The sequence below is a fragment of the Uloborus diversus genome, chromosome 2 (assembly GCF_026930045.1).
Source record: "Uloborus diversus isolate 005 chromosome 2, Udiv.v.3.1, whole genome shotgun sequence".
Taxonomy (NCBI): Eukaryota; Metazoa; Arthropoda; class Arachnida; order Araneae; family Uloboridae; genus Uloborus; species Uloborus diversus.
Window position 1 is genome coordinate 122,490,408 of NC_072732.1, and position 18,634 is coordinate 122,509,041.

The 18,634-nt window shown below is 32.8% G+C and overlaps 2 protein-coding genes across 8 annotated transcripts in view; one reads left to right on the forward strand and one right to left on the reverse strand.

Moving 5' to 3' along the window:
• Nucleotides 1-18,634, reverse strand: part of LOC129216019 (uncharacterized) — a 236,245-nt gene that overhangs the window by 85,140 nt on the left and 132,471 nt on the right. Inside the window, exons 2-3 of the mRNA XM_054850156.1 lie at nucleotides 11,002-11,176; nucleotides 8,565-8,619 (exon numbers count right to left, since the gene is read on the reverse strand). The gene's annotated coding sequence lies outside the window, so the exon portion shown is untranslated. The remainder of the gene's footprint in view (nucleotides 1-8,564; nucleotides 8,620-11,001; nucleotides 11,177-18,634) is intronic.
• Nucleotides 1-18,634, forward strand: part of LOC129216020 (caspase activity and apoptosis inhibitor 1-like) — a 486,970-nt gene that overhangs the window by 32,486 nt on the left and 435,850 nt on the right. Inside the window, exons 2-3 of one of the 7 annotated variants that reach the window (XM_054850158.1) lie at nucleotides 12,827-12,911; nucleotides 14,345-14,466. The exons of 5 other annotated variants lie outside the window; for them this stretch is intronic. The gene's annotated coding sequence lies outside the window, so the exon portion shown is untranslated. The remainder of the gene's footprint in view (nucleotides 1-12,826; nucleotides 12,912-14,344; nucleotides 14,467-18,634) is intronic. One more of the 7 variants, XM_054850159.1, reaches the window with a different exon arrangement.

Consider the following 18,634-nt stretch of genomic DNA (forward strand, 5'->3'; position numbering starts at 1 on the left):
TTCAATGGCATTGAAAAACCTAATTTTGTATAGTTAGGTTTTGTACCTTAGCCATCATCTACAATTACTTAATCGTTTAATTTGATAAGCTTGGAACTACAATGTCTTCAGATCTTTGATGTGGTTCCAACTCTAAGTTTCTGGCACTTTTTGAAAGCGAGTTTAACATTTTGTTCTTCACTCTGTTTGCTTTTATTTGTTCTGGCCCAGTAGAGATGGGTACCTACTGCTTCTCCGGTCCCCAACATCTCCATTTTCACGAAAGAGAGGTATGAATCGAAATATTTTTATCTTGTTGGCTCCAGAAACGTTTGGAAGGCCTCAAGAACGGTTTGAGAAAAATATGTTGAGAACTGTTGGTCGACGAAGTAAAAGGTATTGAAAGTGAATGGAAAAAAAATGCGTCATTTCGAAAAGCATATTGCTGCCAACTATACAAATATTTTTTTATTTAACTTTAATTGTATTTTTTAAATAATATATTTTATGACGGATTGCTTTGACATTTGTATGTAAGCGTATATATGTGTATGGGGGAGGGGGGTAAAAATTGTTGCTCATTTGTGTAAGTGGTGTGCCGACAATCGATGCGTAACTGACTCTTAATTCATCCATCACCTTTGTGACCATGCGTGGTACTATTTTCTGTTTCTAATGTCTACTTTTAAAAGGCACTTACGAGATCGTCGGTGCTGTTTGACTGTCAAAAGATTTGTGTTGTGTGTGGGGGATGAGTTTTTTTCTTTTTTTAGCAATTGGGTAAGATCTAAAAAAATAACTAATCGGGTGTTTCGGAGCTTCTACAGGTTTGTAAATTTATTGCGGATTTATTGCAAATGTTTATGTTGCGACATTTGTTGTTTCTTTGTTTGCAAAACTACAGACAAATCTACAGTTGATTTAGTATCACTGTTACATATTCATTGAGATTATTTGTGAAGTTTAATTACGTACAAAACAAAGTCATCTGAAAGTTAGGCACCGTCTACTGATTAGTAACAAAAAAGTAATTCCCTTACAACTGAAAACAATTAAATTAAATGAATATTATTTTATTTATTTCTTTATTTTATAACTCTGCCGTGTGCAGGTAAACGGCAGTATCTGCAGAAATGAGTTTTTGAGATATTTGAAGAAATGCGTTTTGAATTCAATACTAACAATAGAGGAAAGTTGAAATAAGACGTCTTTTTCGCGCCTTTTTTTCAGCGGAAATCAAATCTCATCAAAAACAACCCTGTTGTAAAAATTTCCCCGCCAAGAAAACCTTTAACTTTTCCGCAAAAAAAAAAAAAAAAAAAAAAAAAAACCTGCATCCTAAACCCAAAAACCCTCAGCCATAAAAAGTTATGATATCTAATTTGCCCGCCAAGTATCTGCCAAACTGTCATCCTCCCTTTTCTTCTTTTTCATCACAGCTACTTCCATTAGAACCTCCTCCCACCTTCAACTCCTCAGAAACATGGATAAATCTTTTAAATTATTTATCTTGTTTAGCGGGAAGTCTTTCAAAGTGAAGTGGTTGCTTGGTGAGCAAAAAGCTTCCCGCCAAACAAGATAAACAATTTAAAAGATCTATCCATGTTTCTGAGGAGTTGAAGGTGGAAGGAGGTTCTAATGGAAGTAGCTGTGATGAAAAAGGAGAAAAGGGAGGATGACAGTTTGACAGATACTTGGCGGGCAAATTAGATATCATAACTTTTTATGGCTGAGGGTTTTTGGGTTTAGGATGCAGGTTTTCTTTTTTGTGCGGAAAAGTTAAAGGTTTTCTTGGCGGGGAAATTTTTACAACAGGGTTGTTTTTGATGACATATCACATCTTTTTGCATTGATATTATTACTTTGTTTGTATTTTTAGAATTGAGAACTTCAAGTCAGAAAATTTTCAATTGAAACAACGCTGTTTTGTGTTTTTAAGGAACAATAATGGCTAGCCTAATTTTACATCAAGTTATTTTCTGACTATTAAGATTCTATGTTCATTTTGCGAGAATTGGGCGGTTTAAATTTTATTGCAATCCTTGTATCCTCTCTGTTGCAAAGAAAACTTCTTGGATAATAAAATACTATATTTTAAATTATATTGTTTTCGAGTATTTTACAACTTCGCAATAATTTCTATTACAGTTTCTTTATTTGACAGATTATTCAACATTTTCATAAAGGTTTCTTTAAATGTTTTACAGCTTGTGGGCTATTTTAATCTAGCTTTTCACTTTTTGTTTAATTACATTTTTTCTTAAATCGTGGATTATTTTACGTTTTATGGGATAATTTTAATTGTTCGGTGATTTATCTTTTTCTTGATAGAAGTCTTTGTCTTGTTTAATACCTAGTTTTGTTTAAAAGTTCATTTAAAAAACGAAATAATGCATGTTATCACCAAGCAAAAAAAAAAAAAAAAAAAAAACTAAGCCATTAAATATTTTAAATTTGAATGTGTCAGAAGATCTATACAACTTTGCTCGATGTCAAATCGCGGATATCCCAAATTTGCCATAGCGAATGCACATGTTGCGCGCGGACTAAGCTCATTAAAAGTCTTGCTTAAATTAATTGCAAAAATTTTTTCAGCTAACGATTTACTGCAAAGCACGGATATCCACACACGTATTTAATATATTTTCAATTCATTATGTGTTGTGTGTGAAAAATCCATTAATTTAGAAAATAAGCAAACCAATAAAAAAGTGCAATTTTTCGCTTTCAATTAAAAAGTTATATGTGCCGTATTCATATGCGTACAGTTTCATATAATTTGTCACGTAAAATATTGTAATCGTTTAACCCCAGTTTCGCGCCGACATTTAAAATTTCATCCCTCCATAAATATATCAAAACTGAAAAACAGGGGGAAGGAAATTTCGTATTGGCAAAACTTGGTGGGGGGGGGGGACAGCATTCTAATCTCATTCATAGATTTGTTGCTCTGCTTAAGTATAAACAAACAACATAGCTCATTGAGCTTTCTGTTTTCAGATTATAAGTCTGCGCGCATGCGCAGTCGCTGTGGCAAATTTGTGATAACCGCGATTTAACGTCTAGTTGCAACTGTTGGATATGTTTTAGTCTTGATTGAATTTCATTTCCTAAGACAACTTAGGAATAACTGTTAGATCTGTTCTAACCTTACAATTGCAGTCCGAGATAAACAAACCCTATGAGCTGAGAGTAGGACATAAGAATTTAGGGAAAATTAATGATTTTCAAAGTTCAATTACTCCGGCCCATGATGTCCCTGGGGGTTGAATTTTTGTATATGTACTCAAACTCAATGGCCCCCCCCTCCCAAGAATATGTATACAAAAAATCATTACCGGAGCCCCCCTGGGGGCTCCGGTAATCCCCCCAAATTGTACCCCGGGAAGGTACAATTTGGGGGGTTAAAACGAGGGGGGAAGGGAAGGGGGGTCAAATGGCACAAAAGGCACATCAGTAGGGCGCAAGGAATGTGTGTGCGAAATTCCTTTTTTCGTCTGGGCTATAGCGCTGTCAAAGAAAGCGAAAACTTTTTTGAACAGCGATTTTATAACTTTAATACCCCCTCCCTTGATGGTCCAGGGGATTGTATTTTGGCTTACGGCGTCAGGGGCCACTAGAAATTGAGTGTACCAAAAATAAACTCTGGGGGTCTTTATGGGGCTGAGATACAGAGGGGTGAAAAACCCAAAAAACCTCAATTTGTTCCTTCGTGTAATCTTGTTCTTGGTCGCTTTTTTCTTTCGTCTTTGGCGGTGGATTTGCTTCTGTTGGCTTCTGACGTTTGGTTTCCTTGGCGGGGCGGGACGCTCCCGCGTCCCGTGATAAGCGAGCTTGTACTATGAGGATAACGTACAATAGATGACAAAAATGCAAAAAAAATGAAAAATGAAAAATTTGCAGTTACTGCCCTTTACCTGCACACGGCAGAATTATTCATCAATTTGTGATTCTTTTCGGTTGGTAAATCGTAATGGAGATGTGTCTTGTGTGCGTCTGTCTCATTGCTTGCTAATGCGTGTGGTTTAAATTAGACACCTTTATCTTCATGCAAAAGTTGTATTTTGAAGAAGTTAAATATACGTCTGATTGTGAACGTTTAAAATTTTAGGTATCAGATCTGTGGCTTATTTTTCATTTTGGTGTAATCATTTGCAACATTTTCTACTTTTGATTGTTGCAGAAAGTTGTTTTAGCACAGTATATTTGGCACAAAAAGATAAGTGGTTTGGTACTTCTGGTAGAGTAGGAATCATTCGAGGACTGCTGTCATGCCGTCATGCCCACAAAATCAATGAATTAGAGCGTTTTTAACATAAGATAGACATTATTTCGTCAGAATTTATGGACTGGAATCGGTTGAAATATCAAAATTCAAGTCATCGAATTCACGCTCTTACCTCACTCGATAAGAGTAATTAAACATTATGCATCAAGATTTTTAGTGGAAAAGATGACAAGATTTTTTCTATTTCAAGAATTACTTTTCTGGTTGCAAGACAACAGTCATTGCAACACGCATGACATGCGTCTGCAACTGTTTGTGCACTGGTAATTTCCATAAACTATGCGATACAATCTGCGACAGAACTCGAATCATCCGAACTTCTACAATTCGAGTCGCTGATTATCCGAATCGCTTTCAGAACTTCAGGAAAAAAATATAAAGACGGAAACGTATTGCGATTCGCAAAGTTGAATTCTGTCTACGCGCTATTTCCACAGCGAAGCTAGTCAAACAGTTGATTTTTTGATTGAGATATTCATCAACAAGTACTTTGATTTAAAGTACCGTACGTACTTACTGTACTAATGTACTGCACTTGTAAGTACGCAAAATATGTAAAATTATAGTCTTTTCTTTTGATTATTGAAAAGCTCTTGTTCTTTGAAAGTATTTTTTTCTCCGATTTTCAACTTAATCCAATTATCCGAATTTTTGGTTATTCGAATGAGGTCCGGTTCCAATTGTTTCGGGTATTTGGAGTTCTGTTCTATTGTATTTGTTTTTGATTTCCACGTTGCTGAAAAATGTTGGAATACATTTCCTTTTTCGACTGGCTTTATACTTGCTCAAAAGAATTTCATTTCCTGTTTGCATTTCGTAGAGGATGCCTATATTTTACACTAAAAACTTGAAACTATTATAATACTTTAACAATTATTTTTGTTAACTGAGTGAAAATTATGCTCAAATTCATTTGTAATCTCCCTTACCCTAACAATGTGTATTTCTAAAATTTGCGAACCAGTTAATTAGATTGTAACTAAGTGTAATAATTCTGCGTTTTTCTTTGTAAAAAGGCATAAAACTCACTGTTACACTACTAGCATTCATCAATGAAAATTTTGTTCGTCTGGAAATGAAGCATCTTAGTGAAAGGTACCATTTCGACTAGAAAATAATTTATGCTTCCATTATATTTGCTAGGAGGCATTTATGAAATTCATAACTAATTATAATAGTTTAAAGCTACTTTTTTCGTAAGTTTCTCCTATGATTTAAGCGTCACTTCTAGTATACATAAGTGAAAGTAAGTGCTAAGGTTAAGGAAAAATGTTAAATGGTAAATAGGAAATCAACTGCTTTTATAAAGCACAAATTTGCAAAAAAAAAAAAAGCTTTTTTTTTTTCAAAATTTATAATTTTACTAGCAGTAATTGTTTTAGCACAAAAGCATTTATTTATTTCTTACTAATAAGTAATTAAACAAATGATGCATTGAAAGGGCATTAGTGTTTTGGAACACAGTCAGCCGACTTCGTAGCTTACATTTATTTACTTTACTTTCTTCCTTTTACTTTTCTTAATTTTTATTTTGTTTATTATATTTTTATAGTGTTCTGCATTTGTACAGTAAATCTTAAATTCATTAGAGCACGGACCTCTCTCTATCCCCTCTCCTCTCATTCCTCTTCTTTTCCTTTTTGGTCAACCTTCTATTCCACTCTTCCAGCGAAACCAAAAGCTATAAGCATTGAAATAAAAAATTAATTTTAATTGGACGTAATGAGATGCGGATGATTTATTTAATACTAATCTTTTGCGCTTTCTTTTCGTACTCTAAACATATTTAGAATTAGAAAATGCAGCCATTAGTGTGATTTAAACTGCAAGTTTCAAAAAAGCACTCACTTATTTTTTTTAAAGAATAAATAATTGATATGATAGTATAATTTATATTTAATTACACACAATCGTTTTCCGGAAAAAAGGAAAACTAACTCTAATTAAGAACAACTGCAAGCTTTGTAAATGACAGTAACAAAAGAATACTAATAAAAAAACGCTTTTCGTATCAATAATAATTTTTATTTCATAAAACCAACAGTTTTCTGAATTTAGCAATGAAACACAATTATTAATTAATTACTTTTAAAGCTGAATTAGTTTTTACTCTTGTGACACCCGTTTATACCTTTGAAATTATACATAATTTTAGTATTTTCTCTTCATCATTTTTTAGCAATTAACAGTTTCCATTGTTTCGTTTTTGCGAAGAGCGTAATTAAATGAAATAATAAAGCTAGAGCATTGTTTTAACTGAAATAAATGCAAAAATTTTCTTTAAAAAAAGGAAAAAGATTATTGCATTTATTCACGCTTTAGAAAACATGGCGATGCTTCAAAATCACGCGAGGTTTAAAATTTAGTGTTAAATTAATTAAATTAAGTCTTTTTAGTAGCTGGAAAAGTTGTTCTCGGAAGGTAATTGTCCTTAATTAAAATTCATTCTGCGGTGAAAAAAAGTTATCTTGTTGTTGTTTTTCGCTTTTTAATACGCTCCACAAGATTAAAATTCATTTTTTCCTTTTTTTCTTTCTTTCTTTTTCTTTTTTTATGAAATTCGCGCTTTTATCTCCCTAGTGTAAATTTAGCCCAAACGTGCGGTGTTACGACGTTCAGTTAGAACTGCGTAGTTAAATTAGCGTAATTTCATTGATTTAAATTCTGAAATGAATTTAATATTCGGTCACAGTTTCAGCGACTAGGAGAGACCAAACAGTTTTTTGTTTTTATTGTAAAATATATAATTGCGAAGTGGGGCATTCCAGCCACTCCCGTTTTTCAAGGGATAAGGTTAATATTCTCCCAGATATGCGTCTAATGCATAAAAGATAAATAAGCACTAAAACAGTGCATCATTATGTGAGGCATTTAGAGCTAAAGTAGATCAAGTCTGTTTCGATTTAATCCACTGAAGCTCCGAACACTTCATCTATCAATGTAACATTTTGTTGCCAAAATCGAGCACTACGTTAAGAGCTAAAGTGAATTACGTCCTTGGACCAGTGGCGCACACAAGGGAGGGGTCCAAGGGGTCGGACCCCTCCCATAGGTCTTGCTTTTTCCCCCGATTGATTACGATTCTATGAATTTTGTGCATAGATTAATTTCAAACATAGGTAACAATAATTTAAGATCTAATAAGAGAAAAAATAAAATCATCATGCTAAAAGATTTTTAAAAATATTGTGCACTTTTCCTATAACTAATTGCATATGAGAAGCAGAATGGTGATTATAAATGAATACACCGTAATAACCATGTTTTTACTTTTGTAATTACAGATTAAAATGAGATTCTATGACTTAGAATCCATTTTTAAATATGAAAAAAGTAAAAGCGTAAATTATTTGGTTTTCTCGTTATTTATTTTGTTCTCGGGAATCGATACAATATGTTTGATGACGTATTGAAGTATGATGAGAATAAGGCTTTCTATTTGGACCCTCCCCTTGTAAATTTTCTGTGTGCGCCACTGCCTTGTACCAATTCACATGAGCTCTGAATGCCTCATATATAGGAGCGGATACATATCATAGTATTTCAAGGGGAAGGGGGCTGTTACAAAATAGAGTTTTGAAGGTGAAATTTCAGTTATGTTCATGGTTTTGGCTTGTTTTGGGGAAGCGATATTCATGAAAGGTGTTTTTTGCGATTGCTATTTTGTGAAGAGCTCACTTTAGAAGTTTAAAAAATGATTCTTTAAAACGTTTTAAGTTCTAACTTTTATTTAGAAAGGAGTTCCAAATGGTTGTTTAAGTGGTGGGGAGGAAGAAGGAGTCATTCTAAAAACGAATTCTCTCCCCATAAAAGTCATCTAAACGCCGCCAACTGAGGAAATGTAAACTTTGAGACAATACTTCTTTTCTTTCTTTCTTTCTTTTTTTTTTTAATTTTTTTTTATTGACAAGCGAAATGCTGCATGCAATACAATTTCAATAGAGTTCCGCGGATTTGAATATAAATAACACTTCAGTAAATATCATGTAACCAAAATAAATAAATTGGAGAATATGAACATATTTTGTCCGGTAATATATTTATTATAGACCAATAATTTTATCTGTCTATGGTTTTTCATTCATAGTTTTCTATTTGATGGAAAAATACTGCATGCTTATGAAAAAAATTAATGAAAGTCCAGTGTTTAAACTTTTGTCGAGTATTTCGTTTGTGGATTTAGAGACAAAACCATCATATTTAATCTCTCTTATTTCTTCTCCAAATATGTTTGGAGTACATATTTTATGGTGAAATGTACATTTAAATGTAAGTATATAATTATTTTAAAACTCACCTGGCAATCAATTTTTCCCTCTTTTATTTCACCGGTACCATAAAAATGATGGTATCTATGAAAGAAAACACATTATTTTACTTCTCATATTCATCACATTAAGTTAGTTTTGCTTCTCTTTATTTTTTATATATATAATTGTAATTTTATTATTAATACATAATATCTTCTTTATTTCTTATTATATACTTTATTTACCGGGTGACAAAAAGATGGACACAGTTTCGAGTTATTATATTTCCTGCTCTATAAATTGTACTCGAATTATGTTAGTTATATGTGATTATACTTAAATGATAGCATACACGTAAGTTTTCTGATGTTTAATATGTCCTTTTCTGGCTTCACGAATAACATCTAGACCGGCAATTCTCAACCGATGGCTCGGCCCCTGCTCGCGGAAAAATTCGACAGGCCTTCTGAGATTTTTACCTGGCTCTGTTAAAAAAACTTTCCTTCTGAATCTGAAGCAAATAAATAAACAAAATAAAAAAAAAAAAGAATAATGATATTTTGTTTCTGTTTCTTCGTGTTTTTCCGGCCCTGTGATATTTTTACCTGACGCAGTTAAAAAACATTTCTTCTTAAATTGAAACAAATAAACAAACAAAATAAAAGGAAGAATAATGATATTTTGTTTCTGTACCTTAATGTTAAGTTAATTCTCACTTTCTGGGTTTTTTCACGATTTTTCACAAAGGTGCATATATTTATGCAAAAAAGCTGCTATAATTACTTATCTTTATGTTTAAATGTTATTGTAAGTAAGCCATATTAAAAGTATAACAGTTAAGTTTTTGGTAAAAAATAAATTTAAAAAAAAGGAACCACGCCGGTTTGCGAAGATTTACACACCTTTTTATCGATCCGTAGGTCAAAAAAGGTCGAGAAACGCTAATCTAAACGGTAGCCGGATTCATCCGTTGGATTTATCCCACGTTCAATGACGAATGTCTTTCGTCACTGAGTTCACTTCCGCTGTGATACGGTTTCGTAAGTCATTCAAATATGGTACGTAACCAGCATCTCTCATGAACCCCCATAAGAAAAAATCGCGGGGGGTGAGATCAGGGGGCCTCGGTGGCCAGAACTGAAGTGCCTAATCGTCGTTCCCTATGAGACCTGTCGATGGTTGAAATAGAGGAAACGTCGAACATTCAGATGCCACGTGAAGTATCTGTAAACTTCCAAATTTGTTTAATTACATGTTATTTACAGAATTCAAGTGCATCGTATAGCGCAGAACTATAGCAATTTGAAATGTGTCCATATTTTTGAATCACCCTGTATGCAGGGCCCAATTTCGCAATAGGCAGAGTAGGCAGCTGCCTAAGGCGGCAAATTTTGCTTCAACCACATATTTTTTAATTTTTTTTTTATTTTTGAAAGTAAAATATTAGGATTCTTTCATTTTTCCCAGGTACAATTTTTTCTTGTTATTTAATAATGATTACTTGTACATTGTAAATATTATTTATATTGATCTTAAGTGAATCGCTTGATAAACTGCCCAAGAGCAGTACTTGAGCTATGAACGATGTACAAAATAAAATGATATAAACAGAGGAGTATCGAACTAAAATTTTTGGGGGGAGGAAAATTCTAATTTTACCGAATGATAAAACACGAGTTTACACGCATATCATACATATGTACATAACATCTAATGAGAAGGAATTTTAGATATCATTAAAAAACTCTTTTTAGAATTTAAAAAAAGAAAAAAGAATATGCTGCAATGTAATCTCTAAATTTTCTGAATCGTCAGCAAATTTATGGGAGACTGCTGTGACCTCCCATCGGGGCGCCCCTGAATGTGAAACGTCATCATTTCTTCATAGGCTTGACAGTTTTGGGAACACTTTTTTGCGTGTTTTTGAGGGGGGGTTTTTTTGGTCGGGGGGGGGACAGATTTTAAATCTGCCTAGGGGCAGCACGGAGCTAAATTTGGCCCTGCCTGTATGTGCAAAGATGGTAAAGAAAATTTAAAATAATAATAATTATTATTATTGCAAATAGGCAACATTACAGCACAGTTTTAATTTTTATCAAATTCAGGTGAATGTTAATATTGATAGCTGGAATATACCTTGGACTGCAGAATTAGTTTTCTTTTTTTTTATGTTGGCGATATGGAAGTTTATTATTATTATTATTATTTTTTTTTAGTTTTCAGAATTTTGACTTCCTATTTGGTGAATGCCTGTGCCTCTGCCGTTTAGAAAATGTTTTTTTATTTGATCGTCATGGCTATATAAAACAACTTTAAATATTACTTTGTCAAAAAGCTACCAAAAAAATTTATCACATTCATAAAATCTGAAAGAATAAAAATATTCTTTATAAAACAGAATTTTGCATTTCATAAAACAAGTTATTCACTTATCTTTAAAATCAATGTTCAAACACAGTTAGGAAGTTTTTATATCACACTTACCGTTCTGCTTTTAATTCTTTTACTGATCGATTGTCTCTTACGTTGGTCCAAAATGTTTTTAATGCTTGATTCTTACATTTACATTTATTTGAAAGTCATGTATTTTTTTTTTTTTTTTCAAAATGTGCCAAAAGTGGCGGGTGGTCGCACTACCGCCGTGGTGCAGCAACCGCACCTGTAAAGGAAAAGACATGAATGAATAAATTTGCATGAATGCAATAGTTTTATTCCATTGAAAAAAAGATGACACTGTGTAAAAGAGACACGAAATATACGTTAAAAAATATAATGTACCCTATTTGTCAGTATTTCCTGGATTAAATATAATTGCCTATAAATTGTATAAATCGTATCATTTATTAATTCATTTTTATTCATTATTTTTATTTAATTGAAAATTTTAATGCATCATTGAAACTTTACAAAATCATAACTATAAATGCAGTACAAATTCATATTTTCGAAAAGATTTTCTTTAATTACAAATTTATTTCTGGTTAGCTTTTTTTTTTTTTTTTTTTTTGCTGACATTGTAACTAGAGACTAAAAAGTATAAGAAGTCGCTGAAAAATCACAAAGATTGCTTTAAAATTAAAAGTTTTCTAAATTGTTTTTAAATTCACCAAAAATACTGATATAGAGTGATGTTTCTTAACGCGTTACATTTGTATACAAAATTAGAACACTCTCAAGTTTCCAAATAAAATACTTTAATAAAGTAAAGTTCATATATGTTAAACATCAGCCCATGGGTTTGTGAAGAGTTTGTTTTTAAAGTTACCATCTGCTGACAATGGGTATGTTCACGTAAAGCAACCGGTTGCACATTCACAGGTTAGTTTGACGTCAGTGGTTAGTGCGATGAGTATCCATAGAATATTTTCATTTGTTTTCATCAATTGGTAGCTCTATTCCAATGCGCCTGGTTAGTCACTGATTAACCGCGATTAACCAATTACTGTATTCGAACATACCCTATATTTTAAAAGCATTCTTTTCAGAATTAGTCTCTTGTTATGATTCCACTCATGCGAATTTCAAAATTAATCTTCATTATTTTTGTAACATTTTAATTTTGTCTACTGTAACATTGTAACCAGTAACATTTTGAAGTTGAAGTATGAGTGTCATCTTGACTAGTAGTAATTTGTATTAGATTTCATAAATGATAAGTATATTTCACCTCAGTTCATTATTTTGTAACGATAATTCTTCTTCGCAATAATCATTATGTTCCAAAGCACCTGTCCTGAATTTGGCTGCTTTGCGACGTGAAGAAATGTTGCCATTTATTATCAGAAAATGTTAATTTCTAAGGATTCTTTTACATATTTTGTATTACAAATTTGTGATGATCTTCCACAATTAAGGCAGATGGTAGTAGAAAGCAGCTGAACTTCTCTGGAATGGTTGATAAGAACATTCTTTAATGATCTCATTTCGGAGAATTCTTGATAATTATTGCGATGTGTTTTGAATTGTATACCGACAATCATACAAAACTTGAATTACTAAGAAGTTTAAATGGCAGCTGAAGGGTTTATCATTCAACTCACAAAGTAAGTTTTCAAAAACCATTCAAACAACATGAGCTTTTATGCCAAGGGCATCAATAATGATACCGCCTTTGGTGTTAGAATTTATAACCATTCAACTTTTGGTTAAGTATTAGCTTCCTTAAAGTAAGAAAAAAAAACGTCAAAAAAAAAAAAGCACAAATTGCAATTTGCACAAATTGGCAATTTGTGGGTTTTTTTTTTTACTTTACTGTTTAGCACAAAGGTATTTGTTTATCTTATTAGCTTCCTTGTTTAATTATTTATAGTATTGGACTTAAACTCTGGCTGTGTTCCTGCTGAGCATTAGGTTGAACAGGTGCTTGAATCAAGGTTGCAATGAACATTTGTAAGGTGCGTTTGCTTTATAGCCTACTCTCTCCGTAAATGTAAAAATAAAAATGCGTAGAAGAAGGCTTCATGGATCGTAACAATGCCGTTAAAAGCAAAAAAAAAAGTCATTTAATAATTAAATAAATATTTGAAAGATGGGTTTTGAGATGTAGGAAGAGCAAATCTGTCCTCCTAGTAACTTATGAAGAAATAGCCATAGTCAAACAAACTTTTTTTTTCGTAGGATCCTCACTAAGATGCCTCATTCCCATAGTTAATTTTTTGATTTGAGCAATATTTCATTCAATTTTGAAGAACTCAAAAATAAATAAATAAATAAACTTTATTGTTTATCGGGTGAATCCTTAAATAATATATAAATCCTGATCATGAAATCTTACCACTTTCGTGGTATCCTTTCCTTTCTTCAAATTTTTTATGAATGAAATATTTTGAAACTATATACGGTCATTTTGTTTTGCGAAGTAGTAACCACAAATTTAATTATTTATTTTATTCCTTATTTTATCAGTCATTTTCAGGCGCATTGGAGATATATATATATATATATATATATAATTTAATTTTACAATTCTCTGCACATTTCTTGCAGCATAGATAATTTGTTTATCGTTGATTGCGTTTTGTATTATGATAATTATGATTTTACTTACAATGTGTTTCCAATGGTTAATATTGTTTTCTCATAAAATTGAATAAAAAATCAGAAAAGATAGTTTAAAACATATGCAAAATTATAAGTTTGAGAACAAGGAGTAATCAACTCTGGTGAAAAGAAAAGAGCGTTAGAAAATCATTGAACAAATTTTTTTTTTTTTTTTCAAAATTTGATTGCAGGTAATATAAGAAATAACGTATAATTGCACAAAATTACAGATTACTGCAGACACGTGTTCCGGAGTTCCATGTAACCCTGAATCCATTGTCTGATGTAATCTGCAGTTTTGTGCAACTATGCGTTGTTATTTCTTATTTTGCTTTTCAAGCACAAAGGCATTTTATTCAACTTTAACTGCAGGGTTGGATTGAAAAATATTGATTTGTAAGAAACAAGTTGAAATCTTTCTTTCTTTTTTTTCTGAAAGGAATAATATGAAAGGCGGAATTCCCTTATTTCTTATGTGTGATATCCTCCCCCCCCCCCCCTCCTTTTTTTTTACTAACACCATCAGCTTTCCTCACATGTTCAGTTGTCATCTCACAAGAGAATACACTCACAATGTGGCCCCGCATAATATGCAAGTGTCACAAGAGGCTGAATTTAAAAATGAAATATTTAAAATCAAACTATTAATGAAGATGTAAGAACCATTTGAAAACATTGTTACAAACTTCAATAATTAATTTTTTGTTATGTTCGATTAAATATATGTTTTAAACTTTCCATTTATTGATTTATTTTATATTATTAATTTATCATTATTATTTTCTAGGAGGAGGGGAAGATAGCTCCCTAGCCCGCTATGTATGTCCATGGCAGTGCTATAGTTAGAGGAGGAGATATTCCTTTAAAAAAAATGAATAAACATCTGCTTCTAAAGTTAAATCTGCCTAAGTGAGATGATCTCATAATAACTTTTTCGAACTAACGAAAATCTGATAACCATGACATCTTCCCAATAAAAATATATCCCCCCTCCCCATATATATATATATATATATATATATATATATATATATATATATATATATATATATATATATATATAAATGTAATAAATAACACAAACTTTACTAGGTGAAAAAAAAAAAAAACTTACCGATCAGTTTCGGACGTAAGCAGTTTGAAAAATATTCTCTCGCACTGTTAAAGACTACTCTTTTAAAATCACTGGAAAACCCATTCGAAAGTGAGCGATACGCAAATGGGAAAGTACCCCCCACCATCCTCATGCTTTTCATGTTGTTCCCAAGAAAATAAAACGGCGCGCGCTGATTTCGGGAAAATCCCGGCTAGGGAGGAGTCAGGAAGTTTCTCATCAAATGCACCCTTAAAACTTCTCTCTTGACGCTCGAAGGTAAAGAAGTTGAGTTGAGAAGACTGTTAGCTTCTCGCCAGCAGATGGAAATTAATAATTTTATAATATCCATTCGTCACTTTACCACGCGCGCCCCTAACGTTATTTTAATTTGATTTTAATCTGACTTTGTTGCCGGTCGCAAATTAAATTTATGGATAATGCTGCTTTAATTACTTAATATTAAAATCGCCTGCCTTTCGCTTTTCCGTCCCCCTTTTTTCGTTTTGTTTTTGGGGGAGCACCCTCCCCTTCTTTCTCTTTTAGCTGCAATCTGGCGCGCGGGTTTTCACATCATAATAATAATGCTTTTAGTTCTCTGCAGCCGGAGTATTTTCTTTTCTCTCGCGCGCATAAAGATACGCACGCACACACGCAGACGCTCCTTCGTATTGTGTGTGTGTGCGTTGACTATGCCTTCATCCGGGGGCTTGATTATTGTGCTATTTTTCACCGGGCCGGGTTTAATTTAATTTGGCCGCCATTAGAGCGGTTGGTTGATTAACTTTAATTTCGTTCACCCCCGCCCCCGCGTCCCCCCTTTCCAGAGCGAGCGCTTCTTTTTACTGTTGGGGGGTAGGGCTAATTGATGAAATCAATACCGTTTAATTGCGAACGATGTTAATTTCGGGCGGAATTTATTGTTTACGGTACAGGCAAGGAAAAGGATATAAATGATGGCGTTGGTAGTTTTCTTTTATGAATTAATACAAATAACCAATTCACTAATGCGTAATTTTCGGCAGGCAAAAGAGCGAGGTTGGGGGGTATAAGTTGGGGGAGGGGGGCTATTATAAATTAGAAAACTGGCGAAGGAAAATCACGTTAATTAATATTACCGTCGGAAACTTTTGCAGCACTGCAAAACTTTGGCGTTTGATTTAATTTGGCGACTTAGTAATACAATTTGAAGTAATTTGCTAAAGCTCTCGGTAAAACTTTTTTTTTCACCGATCTCCCTTATTCTTATTATCCATATTCTCTTCAGTTCAGTTGCGCTTCTAGCACCCCCCTCCCCTCACACTCACGCGCACTCTATTTTTCTCCTTTGTTTTGCAAGGGGCGAGATTATTCACGTTGAAAAGAATTACTTCTCAGTCAGAAGTATCACGTTCGCATTATTTTGAAGCAATAATTTTTGACGTGCGCGGGGTGCTGAAGTTAAAGTTAAATAACGGCTTTTCAATGAGATTAAGTGGAAGGCCTTTTGTTCCTTGATTTATTTGCGCGTGTTCGCGTGTGGATTAACATTTCAAGGAGTTTCGGAAGTTGCGAAATTTCTTCAACTTTTTTGCTTGCTATTTTTGCTCTTTTCCCCAAGTTCCTGTCTTTATTACATTAGTTGCCTTTGTGGAACGCTTCTCGATTAATCGACGAATTAATGAAGAGGATATTAGTTTTCATTTCCAACGAAATATTTTACTTTTTTCAATTATGATTTCCTCTCTTTTAAAAAGTTCGCCCGGCCACTTTGACTTCTCTTATTAAACACCTTTTACTTCTTTTATTCCTTCTTTCGCTTTGAGTTTTCTTTCTGAACGTGTCATTTAAACAGGGAGAGGGCGGGAAGTTATGTGGGGGGTCGCCATTCCCTTTTGCGAAAAGGGGAAAGAAATCAAGTTGTTCTTTCTATTCTCCGAGTGTTCTGCAGATGAAACTCGAACCAAATAAACATAAAATTTGACTTTTTATCAGTGTAAGGTGTCGTTCTTTTTTCTTTCCTTTTTTCAAATCTTGATGCATAATGTTTCCTTTATCAAATTGATAATAGCTTTTGAGAGTGGTTTTCTGCGATTTCTGAATGATCATTTTTCCTTTCCCTTTCATTTTTTTTCCTCGCTTTGTTTTCACAACCTGTTGATACTCTCCAAAAAGAGCCATTGAGCCGCCAAGCAGATATTTTGTTTTGCCCATGACAGCTGTATATTCATTTCACATCAAAACGTGCTATGGAAAATTATTTTTATTTAATTTTTTAATATTATTTTATTTATTTATTTTGCCGAAGGCAAAAAGTTTTTGATTTGATTTATTAGGCAAAAAAAAAAAAAAAAGAATGTTGTTTCTTACAATTATTAACTATCACGTTTGAAGTAAAAATACAGAACGACACGTGCAGTACAAAATGACTGATTTTCTCTGGAATGGCTCACTTTTTGTTCTTTTATGTAACTTACGCTTAAAAATGATTTGTAAGAAAGCAAAGTATACGTTTAAAGATTTGCAACTATAAATGAGTAAGATATTTTGCTGAAATTGATAACTCTGAAGCTGATGTCTAGAAGTGTGTCCTGAACGTGAAATGTAAACTTAATCTTAAAAATAAAATTAAAATATATATATATATATATATATATATATATATATATATATATATATATATATATATATATATATATATATATATATATATATATATATATATATATATATATATATACAGGGGGTTGCCAACTGCTCCGCATTTTGTGGAGTTGCTCCGCAAAAATAGAGAAACTCCGCAGCTCCGCAAAAAAGTTGTTTGGTTTCGCATTTCTCGATCGAGCGTTTTCAAGCATGACATAGTGTTCAAAGCTGTTTTCGATTTTTATACTAAAGCTTAGAATGATTTTTAAAGCTCAAAACCACTTTTGGATAAGTGGTTAAAATTTTTTCATTGAATTTCATGCAAAATACCGAGCTCCTCCACAAAATTTCAAAATGCTCCTCAAAATCACCACAGATGCTCTTCAAATTGTTTTTCCAAGTTTGACAACGATGTATATATATATATATATATTGTTACAAATTCTGTAAATAGTAATTATTGTAGGAACGTAACCTGTAAATAGTTTCCCGTAATGAATATACAACCCCTTTTTCATATGGCTAAAATATACGACCCCTATTTTATTTTTCTTTTCACTGATAACGGTCTACGCATTTCGGGAAGCCGAAGGAAACGTGTAGAATGTTGTGGAAAATTCTTTTCGGTGTATTTAAGCCGTTAGCGATGGATAAACAGTCAGTTTCGGTTGATATTTCGAACTGAGAACATTTTGCTCTGTTTATAGCGAGGCATTTCGCTGTGTTGTTTTCGTATTTGGAAGTAAATACGTGTGTAAACGTTGAGTTTACGGTGTTGTGTGATAATTGCTTAACTGCTGATGAATAATTTAGCAGTTGTTGAAGATCTTTCCTGTACATAGTGTAAATAAATTTCCTGTGTTTTTATCAAGAACTGTGTTTTTATCAAGAACTGTGTTTTCTTTTCAAGAAAGTGGAAGTCGCACCGAATCCGTTACAATTTGGCGCCCAACGTGGGGCTTCTTCTGGACTTTCTTGGAGTAAGTGACTTTGGACATTTTTTCATAAAGACTTTTTTTGAATTAGGACTTTATTTTTATGGTGATTACTCGCGCAATGGATGAACAATTAAAACAACTTCTTGACGCAATCACCTCTGTGAAGAGTGATATGGCGGCTAATCAAGAACAATTAAAAAATGATATGGCGGCTAATCAAGAACAATTAAAAAAATGATCTGACTGCAAGTATGTTGGCAAATCAAGACCAGTTAAAAAGCGATTTAACGGTGCTGAAAAAGGACTTAACGTCTAACCAAGAAGAAATTAAAAACGACCTTATTTCGGTAAAGACTGTGATGGAAAATAAATTTAATGACATAGAGCATCGAGTTGATGCTATTGAAGAAAAATTTAATAC